General features: G+C 45.8%; 1 protein-coding gene across 2 annotated transcripts in view; it reads right to left on the bottom strand.

The window, feature by feature from the left end:
* kcnd3 (potassium voltage-gated channel, Shal-related subfamily, member 3) overlaps positions 1 to 18862 on the bottom strand; it is a 236896-nt gene that overhangs the window by 170552 nt on the left and 47482 nt on the right. The window lies entirely within an intron of this gene.

Raw genomic sequence — 18862 nt, 5'->3', positions numbered from 1 at the left:
CTGCAGAACATACAAAAAAATAGCTGCGAAAGGGGGCAACACTTCAAATCTCCTGAGTTGTCTTCGTGATCACCGCCCACTACCCATTATAGCGAATGCAAGGTAAGTTCACTTTTAGCTCAACGCGTGATGTGGGGACTTTGGAATGGGGGAAAATGTCATGGTTTGTCTGTCTAACTTGCTAATAGCTTGTCAATAATGTAAACTGAAGCTTTCAGAGTTACCTAGTCATTTAAAAACACGTTGTTCTGCTGCTGTATGCGTCTGCAGACTCTATTCTCCCATTACACACGATAACATGTTATGTAGTTTAGTCACCCAACCAACATATTTTGTTCATTTAAAATCCGTCAGTCGTCGACTTGGTTGTAAAAGTGTTCCAACAGGATAAACACTATAGACTCCAATACAAGACTCCTTTACCAGACTCCTGCTTCTACACCTGCATTGCTTGCTGTTTGGGGTTTTAGGCTGGGTTTCTGTACAGCACTTTGAGATATCAGCTGATGTACGAAGGGCTATATTAATACATTTGATTTGATTTTGATTTGATCCTGTACCAGACTCCTCTACCAGACTCCTATACAAGACTCCTGTATTTATGTCAATTGTTGGGCTCATTGAAAATACTATCACTGTCTTCTTAAGACTCATTTGTATTAATGTCAATTGTGCATGGGGTCATTGCATATACTCAAATGCAACACAGAAGATAGACTGTGTGCGTGCGTGTGTATGTGTGTGTGTGAATAATAATAATAATTATAATGTAACACCAATAATAATAATAATAATACACTTGCTATTCCCTTGTTTACAGAGATGGAGGTGCAGCAGGCAAACCCAGTGATGCTACTGGTCCCTCCTCATCTACAGTTGTGACACAGACACTCCAGCAAGCATTTAAAAAGGCAGGCTCCTTATGCACCCACATCAAAACATACTCAAGACCCCACTGCAGCCCTTTCATATTACATTGCAAAGGACATGATGCCATTTCAAATTGTTGAGAGGCCCGGCTTTCTGAGGCGGATGAAGGTGGCCGTGTCTCACTACAAAGTGCCATCATGAACATTATTTTCCAAGACTGAAATCCCAAACCTGTACAACCAGGTTGAAGCTGATGTTGGAAAAAGTTTGGCTCAAAGCACATGGTTTGCTGCAACTACTGACCTCTGGACCAGTGAAAGCGGAGGTGGTTCAACCCTACATCAGCTTCACTATCCATTACCTCGCCCCAGACTGGCAACTGGAATCAAACGGCCTGGAAATACAGTTCTTCCCAGAAGATCACTCGGCTCACAACATCAGAGAATTTTTTGAGAATATGCTGGAAGAGTGGGGGATCAACAAGAAAGACCTGGTCTCCACAGACAACACAACAAACATGATCAAGGCTTTTGAAGAGTTCCTAAGAAAAGTGAAGTGTGCTTTGGCCATAATTTGAACCTGTCCATCTCAAATGCTCTGAAAATTCATAAAGTTGACACAGCAGTTGTCTGGTCTGCCTTCATCTGGTCCAAGGCTTCACACAGAGCTGGAAGAGAAGGAGAGAACTGAGAGAAAAGCAAGCTGCCGTCAACATGCCACAGAAAGCTCTGATCCATGATGTGGTGACCCAATGGGGATCTACACACAAGATGCTTGACCGTTGCCAGTCAGGCACCTGATGCCCAAGGATGCCGACATAAGTGTCATGGAGCAACTGTGCCAGCTCCTTGAACCTCTGAGCAAGTTTACAGATACACTTGCCTCAGAGACACAAGTGACATCATCTGCCATCAAGCCTGTCCTGGATCACATCACCTGTGATGTTCTGATGGAAAAGGATACGGAGCCATCCCTGACCAAGGAGATGACACGGAGCCAACCCTGACCAAGGAGATGAAAAGGATACGGAGCCATCCCTGACCAGGGAGATGAAAAAGTGAAGTGTGCTTTGTGTCGGCGTGTCGGCAGTGTGTCGGCGCCGAACTTCCGGCGCCGACAGAGATGGCCGCCTCGCTTCGCGTTCCTAGGAAACTATGCAGTTTTTTTATTTTTTACGTGTTATTTCTTACACTAGTACCCCAGGTCATCTTAGGTTTCATCACATACAGCCGAGAAGAACTACTGAACTACTGAATATAAGATCAGCGTCAACTCACCACCAGTACGACCAAGAATCCGCGATGCGGATCCTGTGTTCTGCCTTACAACCAGCGCCACGGGATGGTTCCCATGCAGCGACCCAAAAAAACGACTCAGAAAAAGAGGGAAACGAAGCGGTCTTCTGGTCAGACTCCGGAGACGGGCACATCGTGCACCACTCCCTAGCATTCTTCTTGCCAATGTCCAGTCTCTTGACAACAAGGTTGATGAAATCCGAGCAAGGGTAGCATTCCAGAGGGACATCAGAGACTGTAACGTTCTCTGTTTCACGGAAACGTGGCTCACTGGAGAGACGCAATCCGAAGCGGTGCAGCCAGCGGGTTTCTCCACGCATCGCGCGGACAGAAACGAACATCTTTCTGGTAAGAAGAGGGGCGGGGGCGTATGCCTTATGGCCAACGTGACATGGTGTGATGAAAGAAACATACAGGAACTCAAATCCTTCTGTTCACCTGATTTAGAATTCCTCACAATCAAATGTAGACCGCATTATCTACCAAGAGAATTCTCTTCGATTATAATCACAGCCGTATATATCCCCCCCCAAGCAGACACATCGATGGCTCTGAACGAACTTTATTTAACTCTCTGCAAACTGGAAACGATTTATCCGGAGGCTGCATTCATTGTAGCTGGGGATTTTAACAAGGCTAATCTGAAAACAAGACTCCCTAAATTTTATCAGCATATCGATTGCGCAACCAGGGGTGGAAAGACCCTGGATCATTGTTACTCTAACTTCCGCGACGCATATAAGGCCCTGCCCCGCCCCCCTTTCGGAAAAGCTGACCACGACTCCATTTTGTTGATCCCTGCCTACAGACAGAAACTAAAACAAGAAGCTCCCACGCTGAGGTCTGTCCAACGCTGGTCCGACCAAGCTGACTCCACACTCCAAGACTGCTTCCATCACGTGGACTGGGAGATGTTTCGTATTGCGTCAGCCAACAACATTGACGAATACGCTGATTCGGTGTGCGAGTTCATTAGAACGTGCGTTGAAGATGTCGTTCCCATAGCAACGATTAAAACATTCCCCAACCAGAAACCGTGGATTGATGGCAGCATTCGTGTGGAACTGAAGGCGCGAACCACTGCTTTTAATCAGGGCAAGGTGTCTGGTAACATGACTGAATACAAACAGCGCAGCTATTCCCTCCGCAAGGCTATCAAACAAGCTAAGCGCCAGTACAGAGACAAAGTAGAATCTCAATTCAACGGCTCAGACACAAGAGTCATGTGGCAGGGTCTACAGTCAATCACGGACTACAGGAAGAAACCCAGCCCAGTCACGGACCAGGATGTCTTGCTCCCAGGCAGACTAAACAACTTTTTTGCCCGCTTTGAGGACAATACAGTGCCACTGACACGGCCTGCAACGAAAACATGCGGTCTCTCCTTCACTGCAGCCGAAGTGAGTAAGACATTTAAACGTGTTAACCCTCGCAAGGCTGCAGGCCCAGACGGCATCCCCAGCCGCGCCCTCAGAGCATGCGCAGACCAGCTGGCCGGTGTGTTTACGGACATATTCAACCAATCCCTATACCAGTCTGCTGTTCCCACATGCTTCAAGAGGGCCACCATTGTTCCTGTTCCCAAGAAAGCTAAGGTAACTGAGCTAAACGACTACCGCCCCGTAGCACTCACATCCGTCATCATGAAGTGCTTTGAGAGACTAGTCAAGGACCATATCACCTCCACCCTACCTGACACCCTTAACCCACTCCAATTTGCTTACCGCCCAAATAGGTCCACAGACGATGCAATCTCAACCACACTGCACACTGCCCTAACCCATCTGGACAAGAGGAATACCTATGTGAGAATGCTGTTCATCGACTACAGCTCGGCATTCAACACCATAGTACCCTCCAAGCTCGTCATCAAGCTCGAGACCCTGGGTCTCGACCCCGCCCTGTGCAACTGGGTACTGGACTTCCTGACGGGCCGCCCCCAGGTGGTGAGGGTAGGCAACAACATCTCCTCCCCGCTGATCCTCAACACTGGGGCCCCACAAGGGTGCGTTCTGAGCCCTCTCCTGTACTCCCTGTTCACCCACGACTGCGTGGCCACGCACGCCTCCAACTCAATCATCAAGTTTGCGGACGACACAACAGTGGTAGGCTTGATTACCAACAACGACGAGACGGCCTACAGGGAGGAGGTGAGGGCCCTCGGAGTGTGGTGTCAGGAAAATAACCTCACACTCAACGTCAACAAAACTAAGGAGATGATTGTGGACTTCAGGGAACAGCAGAGGGAACACCCCCCCATCCACATCGATGGAACAGTAGTGGAGAGGGTAGCAAGTTTTAAGTTCCTCGGCATACACATCACAGACAAACTGAATTGGTCCACTCACACAGACAGCATCGTGAGGAAGGCGCAGCAGCGCCTCTTCAACCTCAGGAGGCTGAAGAAATTCGGCTTGTCACCAAAAGCACTCACAAACTTCTACAGATGCACAATCGAGAGCATCCTGGCGGGCTGTATCACCGCCTGGTATGGCAACTGCACCGCCCTCAACCGTAAGGCTCTCCAGAGGGTAGTGAGGTCTGCACAACGCATCACCGGGGGCAAACTACCTGCCCTTCAGGACACCTACACCACCCGATGCTACAGGAAGGCCATAAAGATCATCAAGGACATCAACCACTCGAGCCACTGCCTGTTCACCCCGCTGTCATCCAGAAGGCGAGGTCAGTACAGGTGCATCAAAGCTGGGACCGAGAGACTGAAAAACAGCTTCTATCTCAAGGCCATCAGACTGTTAAACAGCCACCACTAACATTGAGTGGCTACTGCCAACACACTGTCAATGCCACTGACTCTACTCCAGCCACTTTAATCATGGGAATTGATGGGAAATGATGTAAATATATCACTAGCCACTTTAAACAATGCTACCTTATATAATGTTACTTACCCTACATTATTCATCTCATATGCATACGTAGATACTGTACTCTATATCATCGACTGCATCCTTATGTAATACATGTATCACTAGCCACTTTAACTATGCCACTTGGTTTACATACTCATCTCATATGTATATACTGTACTCGATATCATCTACTGTATCTTGCCTATGCTGCTCTGTACCATCACTAATTCATATATCTTTATGTACATATTCTTTATCCCCTTACACTGTGTATAAGACAGTAGTTTTTTTTGGAATTGTTAGTTAGATCACTTGTTCGTTATTACTGCATTGTCGGAACTAGAAGCACAAGCATTTCGCTACACTCGCATTAACATCTGCTAACCATGTGTATGTGACAAATAAATTTGATTTGATTTGATTTGATTTGAAAAGGATACGGAGCCATCCCTGACCAAGGAGATGAAAAGGATATGGAGCCATCCCTGACCAGGGAGATGAAAAGGATACGGAGCCATCCCTGACCAAGGAGATGAAAAGGATACGGAGCCATCCCTGACCAGGGAGATGAAAAGGATACGGAGCCATCCCTGACCAGGGAGATGATACGGAGCCATCCCTGACCAAGGAGATGAAAAGGATATGAAGCCATCCCTGACCAAGGAGATGATACGGAGTCAACCCTAACCAGGGAGATGATATGGAGCCATCCCTGACCAAGGAGATGAAGAGGATACGGAGCCATCCCTGACCAAGGAGATGAAAAGGATACGGAGCCATCCCTGACCAAGGAGATGAAAAGGATATGGAGCCATCCCTGACCAAGGAGATGAAAAGGATATGGAGCCATCCCTGACCAAGGAGATGAAAAGGATACGGAGCCAACCCTGACCAAGGAGATGATATGGAGCCATCCCTGACCAGGGAGATGATATGGAGCCATCCCTGACCAAGGAGATGAAAAGGATACGGAGCGATCCCTGACCAAGGAGATGATACGGAGCCAACCCTGACCAAGGAGATGAAAAGGATATGGAGCCATCCCTGACCAAGGAGATGATACAGAGCCATCCCTGACCAAGGAAATTAAAAGGATATGGAGCCATCCCTGACCAGGGAGATGATATGGAGCCATCCCTGACCAAGGAGATGAAAAGGATACGGAGCGATCCCTGACCAAGGAGATGATACAGAGCCATCCCTGACCAAGGAGATGAAAAGGATATGGAGCCATCCCAGACCAGGGAGATGAAAAGGATACAGAGCCATCCCTGACCAAGGAGATGAAAAGGATACGGAGCCATCCCTGACCAAGGAGATGAAAAGGATACGGAGCCATCCCTGACCAAGGAGATGATACGGAGCCATCCCTGACCAAGGAGATGATACAGAGCCATCCCTGACCAAGGAGATGAAAAGGATACAGAGCCATCCCTGACCAGGGAGATGAAAAGGATACAGAGCCATCCCTGACCAAGGAGATGAAAAGGATACGGAGCCATCCTGACCAAGGAGATGAAAAGGATATGGAGCCATCCCTGACCAGGGAGATGAAAAGGATATGGAGCCATCCCTGACCAGGGAGATGAAAAGGATATGGAGCCATCCCTGACCAGGGAGATGAAAAGGATACGGAGCCATCCCTGACCAAGGAGATGAAAAGGATACGGAGCCATCCCTGACCAAGGAGATGAAAAGGATACGGAGCCATCCCTGACCAAGGAGATGAAAAGGATACGGAGCCATCCCTGACCAAGGAGATGATACGGAGCCATCCCTGACCAAGGAGATGATACAGAGCCATCCCTGACCAAGGAGATGAAAAGGATACAGAGCCATCCCTGACCAGGGAGATGAAAAGGATACAGAGCCATCCCTGACCAAGGAGATGAAAAGGATACGGAGCCATCCTGACCAAGGAGATGAAAAGGATATGGAGCCATCCCTGACCAGGGAGATGAAAAGGATATGGAGCCATCCCTGACCAGGGAGATGAAAAGGATACGGAGCCATCCCTGACCAGGGAGATGAAAAGGATACGGAGCCATCCCTGACCAAGGAGATGAAAAGGATACGGAGCCATCCCTGACCAAGGAGATGAAAAGGATACGGAGCCATCCCTGACCAAGGAGATGAAAAGGATACGGAGCCATCCTGACCAAGGAGATGAAAAGGATACGGAGCCATCCCTGACCAAGGAGATGAAAAGGATACGGAGCCATCCCTGACCAGGGAGATGAAAAGGATACGGAGCCATCCCTGACCAAGGAGATGAAAAGGATACGGAGCCATCCCTGACCAAGGAGATGAAAAGGATACGGAGCCATCCCTGACCAAGGAGATGAAAAGGATATGGAGCCATCCCTGACCAAGGAGATGAAAAGAATATGGAGCCATCCCTGACCAAGGAGATGATACAGAGCCATCCCTGACCAAGGAGATGAAAAGGATACGGAGCCATCCCTGACCAGGGAGATGAAAAGGATACAGAGCCATCCCTGACCAAGGAGATGAAAAGGATACGGAGCCATCCCTGACCAGGGAGATGAAAAGGATACGGAGCCATCCCTGACCAAGGAGATGAAAAGGATACGGAGCCATCCCTGACCAAGGAGATGAAAAGGATACGGAGCCATCCCTGACCAAGGAGATGATACGGAGCCATCCCTGACCAAGGAGATGATACAGAGCCATCCCTGACCAAGGAGATGAAAAGGATACGGAGCCATCCCTGACCAGGGAGATGAAAAGGATACAGAGCCATCCCTGACCAAGGAGATGAAAAGGATACGGAGCCATCCCTGACCAGGGAGATGAAAAGGATATGGAGCCATCCCTGACCAGGGAGATGATATGGAGCCATCCCTGACCAGGGAGATGAAAAGTATATGGAGCCATCCTGACCAAGGAGATGAAAAGGATACGGAGCCATCCCTGACCAGGGAGATGAAAAGGATACGGAGCCATCCCTGACCAAGGAGATGAAAAGGATATGGAGCCATCCCTGACCAGGGAGATGAAAAGGATATGGAGCCATCCCTGACCAGGGAGATGAAAAGGATACGGAGCCATCCCTGACCAAGGAGATGAAAAGGATACGGAGCCATCCCTGACCAAGGAGATGAAAAGGATACGGAGCCATCCCTGACCAAGGAGATGATACGGAGCCATCCCTGACCAAGGAGATGAAAAGGATACGGAGCCATCCCTGACCAGGAAGATGAAAAGGATACGGAGCCATCCCTGACCAAGGAGATGAAAAGGATACGGAGCCATCCCTGACCAGGGAGATGAAAAGGATACGGAGCCATCCCTGACCAAGGAGATGAAAAGGATACGGAGACATCCCTGACCAAGGAGATGAAAAGGGCAACAAGAGAAGGCCTTAACAACAGATACACAGCGAAGGCAATGAGTCATGCACACGGCTTGTTTCCTTGACCCCCGCTTCAAAAGGACTTTTTAAGATGAGCACGAGGTTGTATTGTCCTTACATCCACATTGGATGTGTTTACATATGGTTGTGTTGTTCTTACATCCACATTGGATGTGTTTACATATGGTTGTGTTGTTCTTACATCCACATTGGATGTGTTTACATATGGTTGTATTGTTCTTACATCCACATTGGATGTGTTTACATATGGTTGTGTTGTTCTTACATCCACATTGGATGTGTTTACATATGGTTGTGTTGTTCTTACATCCACATTGGATGTGTTTACATATGGTTTTGTTGTTCTTACATCCACATTGGATGTGTTTACATATGGTTGTGTTGTCCTTACATCCACATTGGATGTGTTTACATATGGTTTTGTTGTTCTTACATCCACATTGGATGTGTTTACATATGGTTTTGTTGTTCTTACATCCACATTGGATGTGTTTACATATGGTTGTATTGTCCTTACATCCACATTGGATGTGTTTACATATGGTTGTGTTGTTCTTACATCCACATTGGATGTGTTTACATATGGTTGTGTTGTTCTTACATCCACATTGGATGTGTTTACATATGGTTGTGTTGTCCTTACATCCACATTGGATGTGTTTACATATGGTTGTGTTGTCCTTACATCCACATTGGATGTGTTTACATATGGTTGTGTTGTTCTTACATCCACATTGGATGTGTTTACATATGGTTGTGTTGTCCTTACATCCACATTGGATGTGTTTACATATGGTTTTGTTGTTCTTACATCCACATTGGATGTGTTTACATATGGTTGTATTGTCCTTACATCCACATTGGATGTGTTTACATATGGTTGTGTTGTCCTTACATCCACATTGGATGTGTTTACATATGGTTGTGTTGTTCTTACATCCACATTGGATGTGTTTACATATGGTTGTGTTGTCCTTACATCCACATTGGATGTGTTTACATATGGTTGTGTTGTTCTTACATCCACATTGGATGTGTTTACATATGGTTGTATTGTCCTTACATCCACATTGGATGTGTTTACATATGGTTGTGTTGTTCTTACATCCACATTGGATGTGTTTACATATGGTTGTATTGTCCTTACATCCACATTGGATGTGTTTACATATGGTTGTATTGTCCTTACATCCACATTGGATGTGTTTACATATGGTTGTATTGTCCTTACATCCACATTGGATGTGTTTACATATGGTTGTGTTGTCCTTACATCCACATTGGATGTGTTTACATATGGTTGTATTGTCCTTACATCCACATTGGATGTGTTTACATATGGTTGTATTGTCCTTACATCCACATTGGATGTGTTTACATATGGTTGTATTGTTCTTACATCCACATTGGATGTGTTTACATATGGTTGTGTTGTCCTTACATCCACATTGGATTTTATTTGTTGTTACTTTATTTGATTTGCTTACTTATTAAGGCTGTGTTCATTAAAACCTGCACTAGGGAAACATTTACCTTTCATGGCTCCATAGTGCCATCTTTAATGTTAAATGTTATTATTTTAGTGTTTATGCAGACAGACATAGTGCTGCTAATTTCATTTGTTGTTTGTTGGTTTTCAATATAAAACTTGGTGAAATGATTTCAGTGTATCAGTACTTTTTAGAAAAATGTTAACAATACGCGATGATATCAAAGCAAATCAAATCAAATTGTATTTGTCACATACACATGGTTAGCAGATGTTAATGCGAGTGTAGCGAAATGCTTGTGCTTCTAGTTCCGACAATGCAGTAATAACCAACAAGTAATCTAACTAACAATTCCAAAACTACTGTCTTATACACAGTGTAAGGGGATAAAGAATATGTACATAAGGATATATGAATGAGTGATGGTACAGAGCAGCATAGGCAAGATACAGTAGATGATATCGAGTACAGTATATACATATGAGATGAGTATGTAAACAAAGTGGCATAGTTAAAGTGGCTAGTGATACATGTATTACATAAGGATGCAGTCGATGGTATAGAGTACAGTATATACATATGCATATGAGATGAATAATGTAGGGTAAGTAACATTATATAAGGTAGCATTGTTTAAAGTGCCTAGTGTCACTGGCTTGCTGGGGCTCTCTCATGCCGTCCCTGGAGGGGGTGCGTCACCTGAGTGGGTTGATTCACTGTTGTGGTCATCCTGTCTGGGTTGGCGCCCCCCCCCTTGGGTTGTGCCGTGGCGGAGATCTTTGTGGGCTATACTCAGCCTTGTCTCAGGATGGTAAGTTGGTGGTTGAAGATATCCCTCTAGTGGTGTGGGGGCTGTGCTTTGGCAAAGTGGGTGGGGTTATATCCTTCCTGTTTGGCCCTGTCCGGGGGTGTCCTCGGATGGGGCCACAGTGTCTCCTGACCCCTCCTGTCTCAGCCTCCAGTATTTATGCTGCAGTAGTTTATGTGTCGGGGGGCTGGGGTCAGTTTGTTATATCTGGAGTACTTCTCCTGTCCTATTCGGTGTCCTGTGTGAATCTAAGTGTGCGTTCTCTAATTCTCTCCTTCTCTCTTTCTTTCTCTCTCTCGGAGGACCTGAGCCCTAGGACCATGCCCCAGGACTACCTGACATGATGACTCCTTGCTGTCCCCAGTCCACCTGGCCATGCTGCTGTTCCAGTTTCAACTGACCTGAGCCCTAGGACCATGCCCCAGGACTACCTGACATGATGACTCCTTGCTGTCCCCAGTCTACCTGGCCATGCTGCTGCTCCAGTTTCAACTTCCACCTGACTGTGCTGCTGCTCTAGTTTCAACTGTTCTGCCTTATTATTATTCGACCATGCTGGTCATTTATGAACATTGAACATCTTGGCCATGTTCTGTTATAATCTCCACCCGGCACAGCCAGAAGAGGACTGGCCACCCCACATAGCCTGGTTCCTCTCTAGGTTTCTTCCTAGGTATTGGCCTTTTCTAGGGAGTTTTTCCTAGCCACCGTGCTTCTACACCTGCATTGCTTGCTGTTTGGGGTTTTAGGCTGGGTTTCTGTACAGCACTTTGAGATATCAGCTGATGTACGAAGGGCTATATAAATAAATTTGATTTGATTTGATTTAGTGATATATTTACATCATTTCCCATCAATTCCCATTATTAAAGTGGCTGGAGTTGAGTCAGTGTCATTGTCAGTGTGTTGGCAGCAGCCACTCAATGTTAGTGGTGGCTGTTTAACAGTCTGATGGCCTTGAGATAGAAGCTGTTTTTCAGTCTCTCGGTCCCAGCTTTGATGCACCTGTACTGACCTCGCCTTCTGGATGATAGCGGGGTGAACAGGCAGTGGCTCGGGTGGTTGATGTCCTTGATGATCTTTATGGCCTTCCTGTAACATCGGGTGGTGTAGGTGTCCTGGAGGGCAGGTAGTTTGCCCCCGGTGATGCGTTGTGCAGACCTCACTACCCTCTGGAGAGCCTTACGGTTGAGGGCGGAGCAGTTGCCGTACCAGGCGGTGATACAGCCCGCCAGGATGCTCTCGATTGTGCATCTGTAGAAGTTTGTGAGTGCTTTTGGTGACAAGCCAAATTTCTTCAGCCTCCTGAGGTTGAAGAGGCGCTGCTGCGCCTTCTTCACGATGCTGTCTGTGTGAGTGGACCAATTCAGTTTGTCTGTGATGTGTATGCCGAGGAACTTAAAACTTGCTACCCTCTCCACTACTGTTCCATCGATGTGGATAGGGGGTGTTCCCTCTGCTGTTTCCTGAAGTCCACAATCATCTCCTTAGTTTTGTTGACGTTGAGTGTAATACCGATAACCGTGATAATACCGATAACTGTGATAATACCGATAACTGTGACAATACCGATAACCATGATACTACCGATAACCGTGATAATACCGATAACCGTGATAATACCGATAACCATGACAATACCGATAACCATGATACTACCGATAACCGTGATAATACCGATAACCATGATAATACCGATAACCATGATAATACCGATAACCATGATAATACTGATAACTGTGATAATACCGATAACCGCGATAATACCGATAACTGTGATAATACCGATAACCGCGATAATGCAGAAATGCTGATAACAGTGATAATGTGGCTAACCACGACAATACCGATAACCGCTATAATGCCGGTAACTGTGATAATGCTGATATCCACGATAATGCTGCTGACCATGATATTGCTGAACAACCTCGACAATACTGATAACCGTGATAATGCTGATAACCGTGATCATTTTGGTCACTATAATCTTGATATCAAATTTTCATTCCTTTTCATCTCTACCGCTGACACATACACACCTAGACACACACCTACACACCTATACACACACACACCTATATACAAAGCAGTGCTCATTCCTGATTATAATCCATTGCTACATACCATTGCACCCACTGTAATGACAAAAACAGTATGCAGTGCAATGGTGCAGTGTCATGTCATCCTATGGGCTGTGTTGTGTGCTCTGCTGTCCCAGTCAAAGCACAGCCTCTGTAACCATCTTTGTTGGAAGGATGGTCGGCCCAAGATGCAGCAAAAGGTTCATCCTTTTTATTTATGATTACCGGCACAAAACAAGAAAGTGTAACAAATGAAACGTACAGCTTTGTAGGGCTAAAAGCAACAATACAAGATCAAGATCCCACAAACAACAAGTGTAAAAAAGGCTGCCTAAATATGATCCCCAATCAGAGATAACGATAGACAGCTGCCTCTGATTGGGAACCATACCAGGCCAACATAGAAATGAAAAAACTAGATTACCCACCCTAGTCACACCCTGACCTAACAAAAATAGAGAAATAAAAGGTTCTCTAAGGTGACAGCCTCCCCCCAGGCAGCTCATTTAGGAACCCAGAGATAACATGCTCAGAAGTAGGTCAGTGGAACAAGGAGTCCAACAAACATGAAAAAATATACTCTCTATTTTACAAACACACACACACACACACACACACACACACACACACACACAAACAAACATACTATCTTACACACCATACACACATATACACACTGCTTTGTACAAAACACTCAGCTTTTACAGAGCAGCCCAAACTCCATAATCAAACACTCATACAATATGTTTGGAATGTGAGATTGACAAGGGAATTGAACCCAGGTTGCTGACACCCAGAACAGAATTAGCCAACAGACCTAAAGTCAAGGCATTTTCTCTGAGAGATAACATGAGCCTTCATGTTTCAGAGGGTTCATCATACCAGTAGTCCATCAAACCAGCGTCATATAGCTCTGATGTCATAATATTAGTGATGACATTCACAGCAGAACACACACCCTACAGACGCCGTTGGACAGACCAACTCTGGAAATATTCACTGATATTATACACACTCCTTTAATGCATTCTGCTGGATATTGGAAGCTTGCATCAACAAACACAAATATGAATTTCAATTCAGACACAAAAAATGAACTGTTTGTGAATAATACACAAACTGCAGAACACATACTCATGCCCAAACACAAACACAATCTGGCATGCGCGCCGCTGCCTGTGTTGTAGCGGGTCACTTGAGCTGTTGAGTACACACGTTACACACGTTACACAGACTGCCATTGATCTGTCTGGGCAACATACATACATGCAGGCACGCATCCACATACAAACACACACAGTGCTTCTGCATTGCTTGCTCTTTGAGTCTTTAGGCTGAGTATCTGTAAAGCACTTTATGATGTAACAAGGGCTTTATGAAATACATTTGTTTGATTGAAATTGGACACAAACACAATGACACACAAGGACACTGGATAAGGATCTGCATCACAATACGTAGCTGTAGGATTAGTGATGTTAATCAGCCGGGAGCAGCCAGCATGATGGGATACTTTTCAGGGCAATGCTGGTCATTTAATACTAAGCTCAAATATGAACATCACGTCACAAATCTTCTCTTATCTGATGAAAATTGTTATTGGCTAAATCCCTCTTTGGATCCCAAAAACGCTTTACACACAGTCACCCGTGACACATGTTAGTATTCGACATCCATACATGTCTGAGATTGTCGGCGGCTGACGGGGAAATCAGCCACTAGGAGCAACAGTGAGTGCTGTTACCTTCAAGTAGGTTTTGGTTTTGCTAGGGTGATGTGGACAAAGGTTGCAAGTTCAAATCCAGCAATAGAAAATAGTTTTTTTAAATTTTAAGCCTGTTCCAAACCTTAACCTTAACCCTTACCTTAACCATTCAGAGTTAATGTCTATCCTTAACCATTCAGAGTTAATGTCTAACCTTAACCATTCAGAGTTAATGCAACAGAGTTAACGTAACCCTAACCTTCAAAATGTTGAGGTAATGCATAAACTTAACATTGAACACTTAGAAAAATTACATTTGTAACAACTTCGAAATTTGACGTTTGAGAAACATGGATGAACGTCTCATTCTGACGTGAGACTGTGAGAGCTAGTTGAAACACAACCACAACCTCCAGAGTATGACTCAGCAGTTTTTACCATTTTCTCTTTCTAATCATTTACCTTGTCATTGGGGCAATTTTTCAAAAAGCCACTTTGTGCTAGCATGATGACATCATCAGTAGGCGTCAGCATATTATGAGTGTTCCCAGTGGCTGTGCTGGTCCCAGTGGTAATTAGCCATTATGCTAACGCTGCAGCAATGGAAGTCACAGTTGGACCCCAGAGACTGAAGTACCATAGAGAGTGGGCTCGGTATGGAGGTACTGTACACACACGAGCGTGCATGTACGCAGAAACACACACACACACACACAGAACCCCCTCGTGAGAGAGCACAGGTGAATCCCACCAAGGGCTTTTGTGGGGAAACACTAGCTAAGCAGACCCCAGAGGACTGCTAGATACACACTCGGTCTCTCTCACAGAGCAGGGCCAAGTGAAGGGATGAGGGGTCAAGATGCTAACATCATACACTGAGGTCAATGCGAGATGTGTGTGTAAATTAAAGTTACAATATATCTAACCCATGGATAGGACTACAGTAAGCTATGATGATTCTCCATTTCCCCCTGTCAGGAAGAGCGATGCGTCCCATACTATCGGGCATGGACCCGGCCTTTTGATGCATTGTGTCATAGATTACCCTGGTGTTGTTTTGGTTTTCGACGAGCGTGGTGTGGCGTGTTTGTCATTGTCAGTCCCCAGGAAATTGAGGTGAAAGTTGAACGGTTCCTCGTTAGGCTTGGCCGACAGCAGCAGGTAGGGGCATCGTTGTGTCTGGATCTCAGGTCATATGCTGTAGAGATGAACCATGCAGAAATCTATAAATCTATAATATTAACAATCGGGTTAATAGAGGTCAGGATAAACGTAGTAGGTGTAGGATGTAGGATAAAAGCTTGATTAATCACTCATCAAATGGTTCTACATCTGTCCATAATAGAGATACAGGAGGGGAATAGCAGGCATTTTAAAACCCTACTCATGACAGTGTAACACGCACACACAGGCAAGCGCACACACACGCACATACACACGCACATACACACGCACGCACGTGCACACGCGCACGCACGCACGCACGCACGCACACACACACAACACTGGATCTGGGGCTATGCCATGGCTGGCTGAGCTACAGTTGTTTGATGGCTTTGCGCAGGAAGACTATTCATTTTTCATGACCATCTATAAGAGAGAACATGATTCAATAATATGGTAATAAGTTTCCCTCTCCTAAATATCCCAGTTAGGGGAGGACTGACAGGGGCGTGATCAGGCAGGCATGGTGCTAGACAGACCTACTAGCATCCACACACACACACACACACAAACACAAAAACATCTGCCCCTCTCACTAACACCAGTCGTGTAAAGTACTTTAGTAAAAATACTTTAAAGTACTACTTAAGTAGTTTTTGGGGTATCTGTACTTTACTTTTACTTCACTACATTCCTAAAGAAAATAATGTACTTTTTACTCCATACATTTCCCTGACACCCAAAACTACATTTTGAATTCTCAGGCAGGACAGCAATATGGTCGAATTCCCACACCTATAAATATAATGTGTTGTCATCCCTTCTGCCTCTGATCTGGCGGACTCACTAAACACAAACACTGTGTTTGTAGATGATCTGAGTGTTGGAGTGTACCCCTGACTGTCCATAAATACATTAAAACACTACACACTACTAGATGATCTGAGTGTTGGAGTGTGCCCCTGACTGTCCATAAATACATTAAAACACTACACACTACTAGATGATCTGAGTGTTGGAGTGTGCCCCTGACTGTCCATAAATACATTAAAACACTTGCTTAATATAAGGAATTTGATGTAGAACATTTACTTGGACTTTTACTCAAGTATGACGATTCAGTACTTTTTCAACCATTGTATTTAAGTACATTTAAAACCAGATACTTTTAGACTTTTATTCAAGTAGTATTTTACTTGGTGACTTTCCCTTTTACTTGAGTCATTTTCTATTAAGGTATTTTTACTTTTACTAAAGTATTACAATTAAGTACTTTTTCCACAACTGACTAAAACTTTGTGATAACCACACATATTAAAACCTTACTGTAAAGACATCTGTTCACAGTTAACATTGTGAGACCCCAGAACTCCTAGTTAAGGCTCATTACTCTACATTACCAACACTCATCTGGGGACAAGGGACGTGTTGCTTTCTCTCTCTCTCTCTCTCTCTCTCTCTCTCTCTCTCTCTCTCTCTCTCTCTCTCTCTCTCTCTCTCTCTCTTTGTCCCTTTCTGTCTCTCTCTCTCTCTTCGTCCCTTTCTGTCTCTGTTTCTCTCTGTCTCTCCCTCTCTCTCTGTCTCTCCCTCTCTCTCTCTGTCTCTCTCTCTCTGTCTCTCTCTCTCTGTCTCTCTCTCTCTCTCTTCGTCCCTTTCTGTCTCTGTTTCTCTCTGTTTCTCTCTGTCTCTCCCTCTCTCTCCACCCCTCTCTGTCTCTGTTTCTCTCTGTCTCTCCCTCTCTCTCCACCCCTCTCTGTCTCTGTTTCTCTCTGTCTCTCCCTCTCTCTCCACCCCTCTCTGTCTCTGTTTCTCTCTGTCTCTCCCTCTCTCTCCAACCCTCTCTGTCTCTGTTTCTCTCTCTCCACCCCTCTCTGTCTCTGTTTCTCTCTGTCTCTCCCTCTCTCTCCACCCCTCTCTGTCTCTGTTTCTCTCTGTCTCTCCCTCTCTCTCCACCCCTCTCTGTGTATATACAGGGAGCCATCCTGCTTCATTAGGCCTCCTCAGCAGTAGCAGCCTGTACTGTGGATGCCTGGCAACTGAAAACAGTCTCTTTCATGTGCTGAGCTGCTGATGGACTCTCTAATTCTGTACTAATGGAGGCAGCTGAGCCACGTCGCTCATTAAAAATGAATTGAGACAGGCTCTAGGAGATGGTAATTACACATAGAGACAGACACCTGGTAAGGACCCTGCTTAACATCAGCCCATCTGAGAGGTAGAGGGGTCTCAGGGGGATACAGAAGTAGAGAGAAGAGATGGAGAGAGTGACGTGACAGAGAGCTTGAATTGAAATAAGAGAGAAAGAGATTAAATTGAATTGAGAGAGCGAGAGAGAAAGAGAGAGAGTGGTCCTTTGTAGCTCAGTTGGTAGAGCATGGCACTAGTAACGCCAGGGTTGTGGGTTTGATTGATTAAATATAGAGCGAGGCAAAGGGAGGCAACGGTAAGAAAGCAGACAAGAGAGGGAAAAGGGTGGCTAGATAGAGAGGAAGGGGTGAAGAGAAGACGGTGTGTGAGAGACATTTCCCAGCTGGAGTGAACATCCCAACCAAGAGTGATTTGTGTGATTCAATCTGAGGAGGGCAGACGGCATCTTGTTCTGAGGCTGAGGGGGGCAGACGGTATCGTGTTCTGAGGCTGAGGAGGGAAGACGGCATCGTGTTCTGAGGCTGAGGAGGGTAGACGGTATCGTGTTCTGAGGCTGAGGAGGGCAGACAGCTTCGTGTTTTGAGGCTGAGGAGGGCAGACGGCATCGTGTTTTGAGACTGAAGAGGGCAGACGGCATCGTGTTTTGAGGCTGAGGAGGGCAGACGGCATCGTGTTCTGAGACTGAGGAGGGCAGACGGCATCACGTTTTAAGACTAAGGGGGGCAGACGTTATCGTGTTCTGAGGCTGAGGAGGGTAGACAGCATTGTGTTTTAAGGCTGAGGGGGGCAGATGGTATCGTGTTCTGAGGCTGAGGAGGGCAGACAGCATTGTGTTTTAAGGCTGAGGGGGGCAGACGCAGACGGTATCGTGTTCTGAGGCTGAGGAGGGCAGACGGTATCGTGTTCTGAGGCTGAGGAGGGCAGACGGCTTCGTGTTTTGAGGCTGAGGGGGGCAGACGGCATCGTGTTTTGAGACTGAAGAGGGCAGACGGCATCGTGTTTTGAGGCTGAGGAGGGCAGACGGCATCGTG

The sequence above is a fragment of the Oncorhynchus kisutch genome, linkage group LG24 (genome assembly GCF_002021735.2).
Source record: "Oncorhynchus kisutch isolate 150728-3 linkage group LG24, Okis_V2, whole genome shotgun sequence".
Taxonomy (NCBI): Eukaryota; Metazoa; Chordata; class Actinopteri; order Salmoniformes; family Salmonidae; genus Oncorhynchus; species Oncorhynchus kisutch.
The sequence above is the reverse complement of the archived record's forward strand: the minus strand, read 5'-3'. Positions and strand labels throughout refer to the sequence as shown.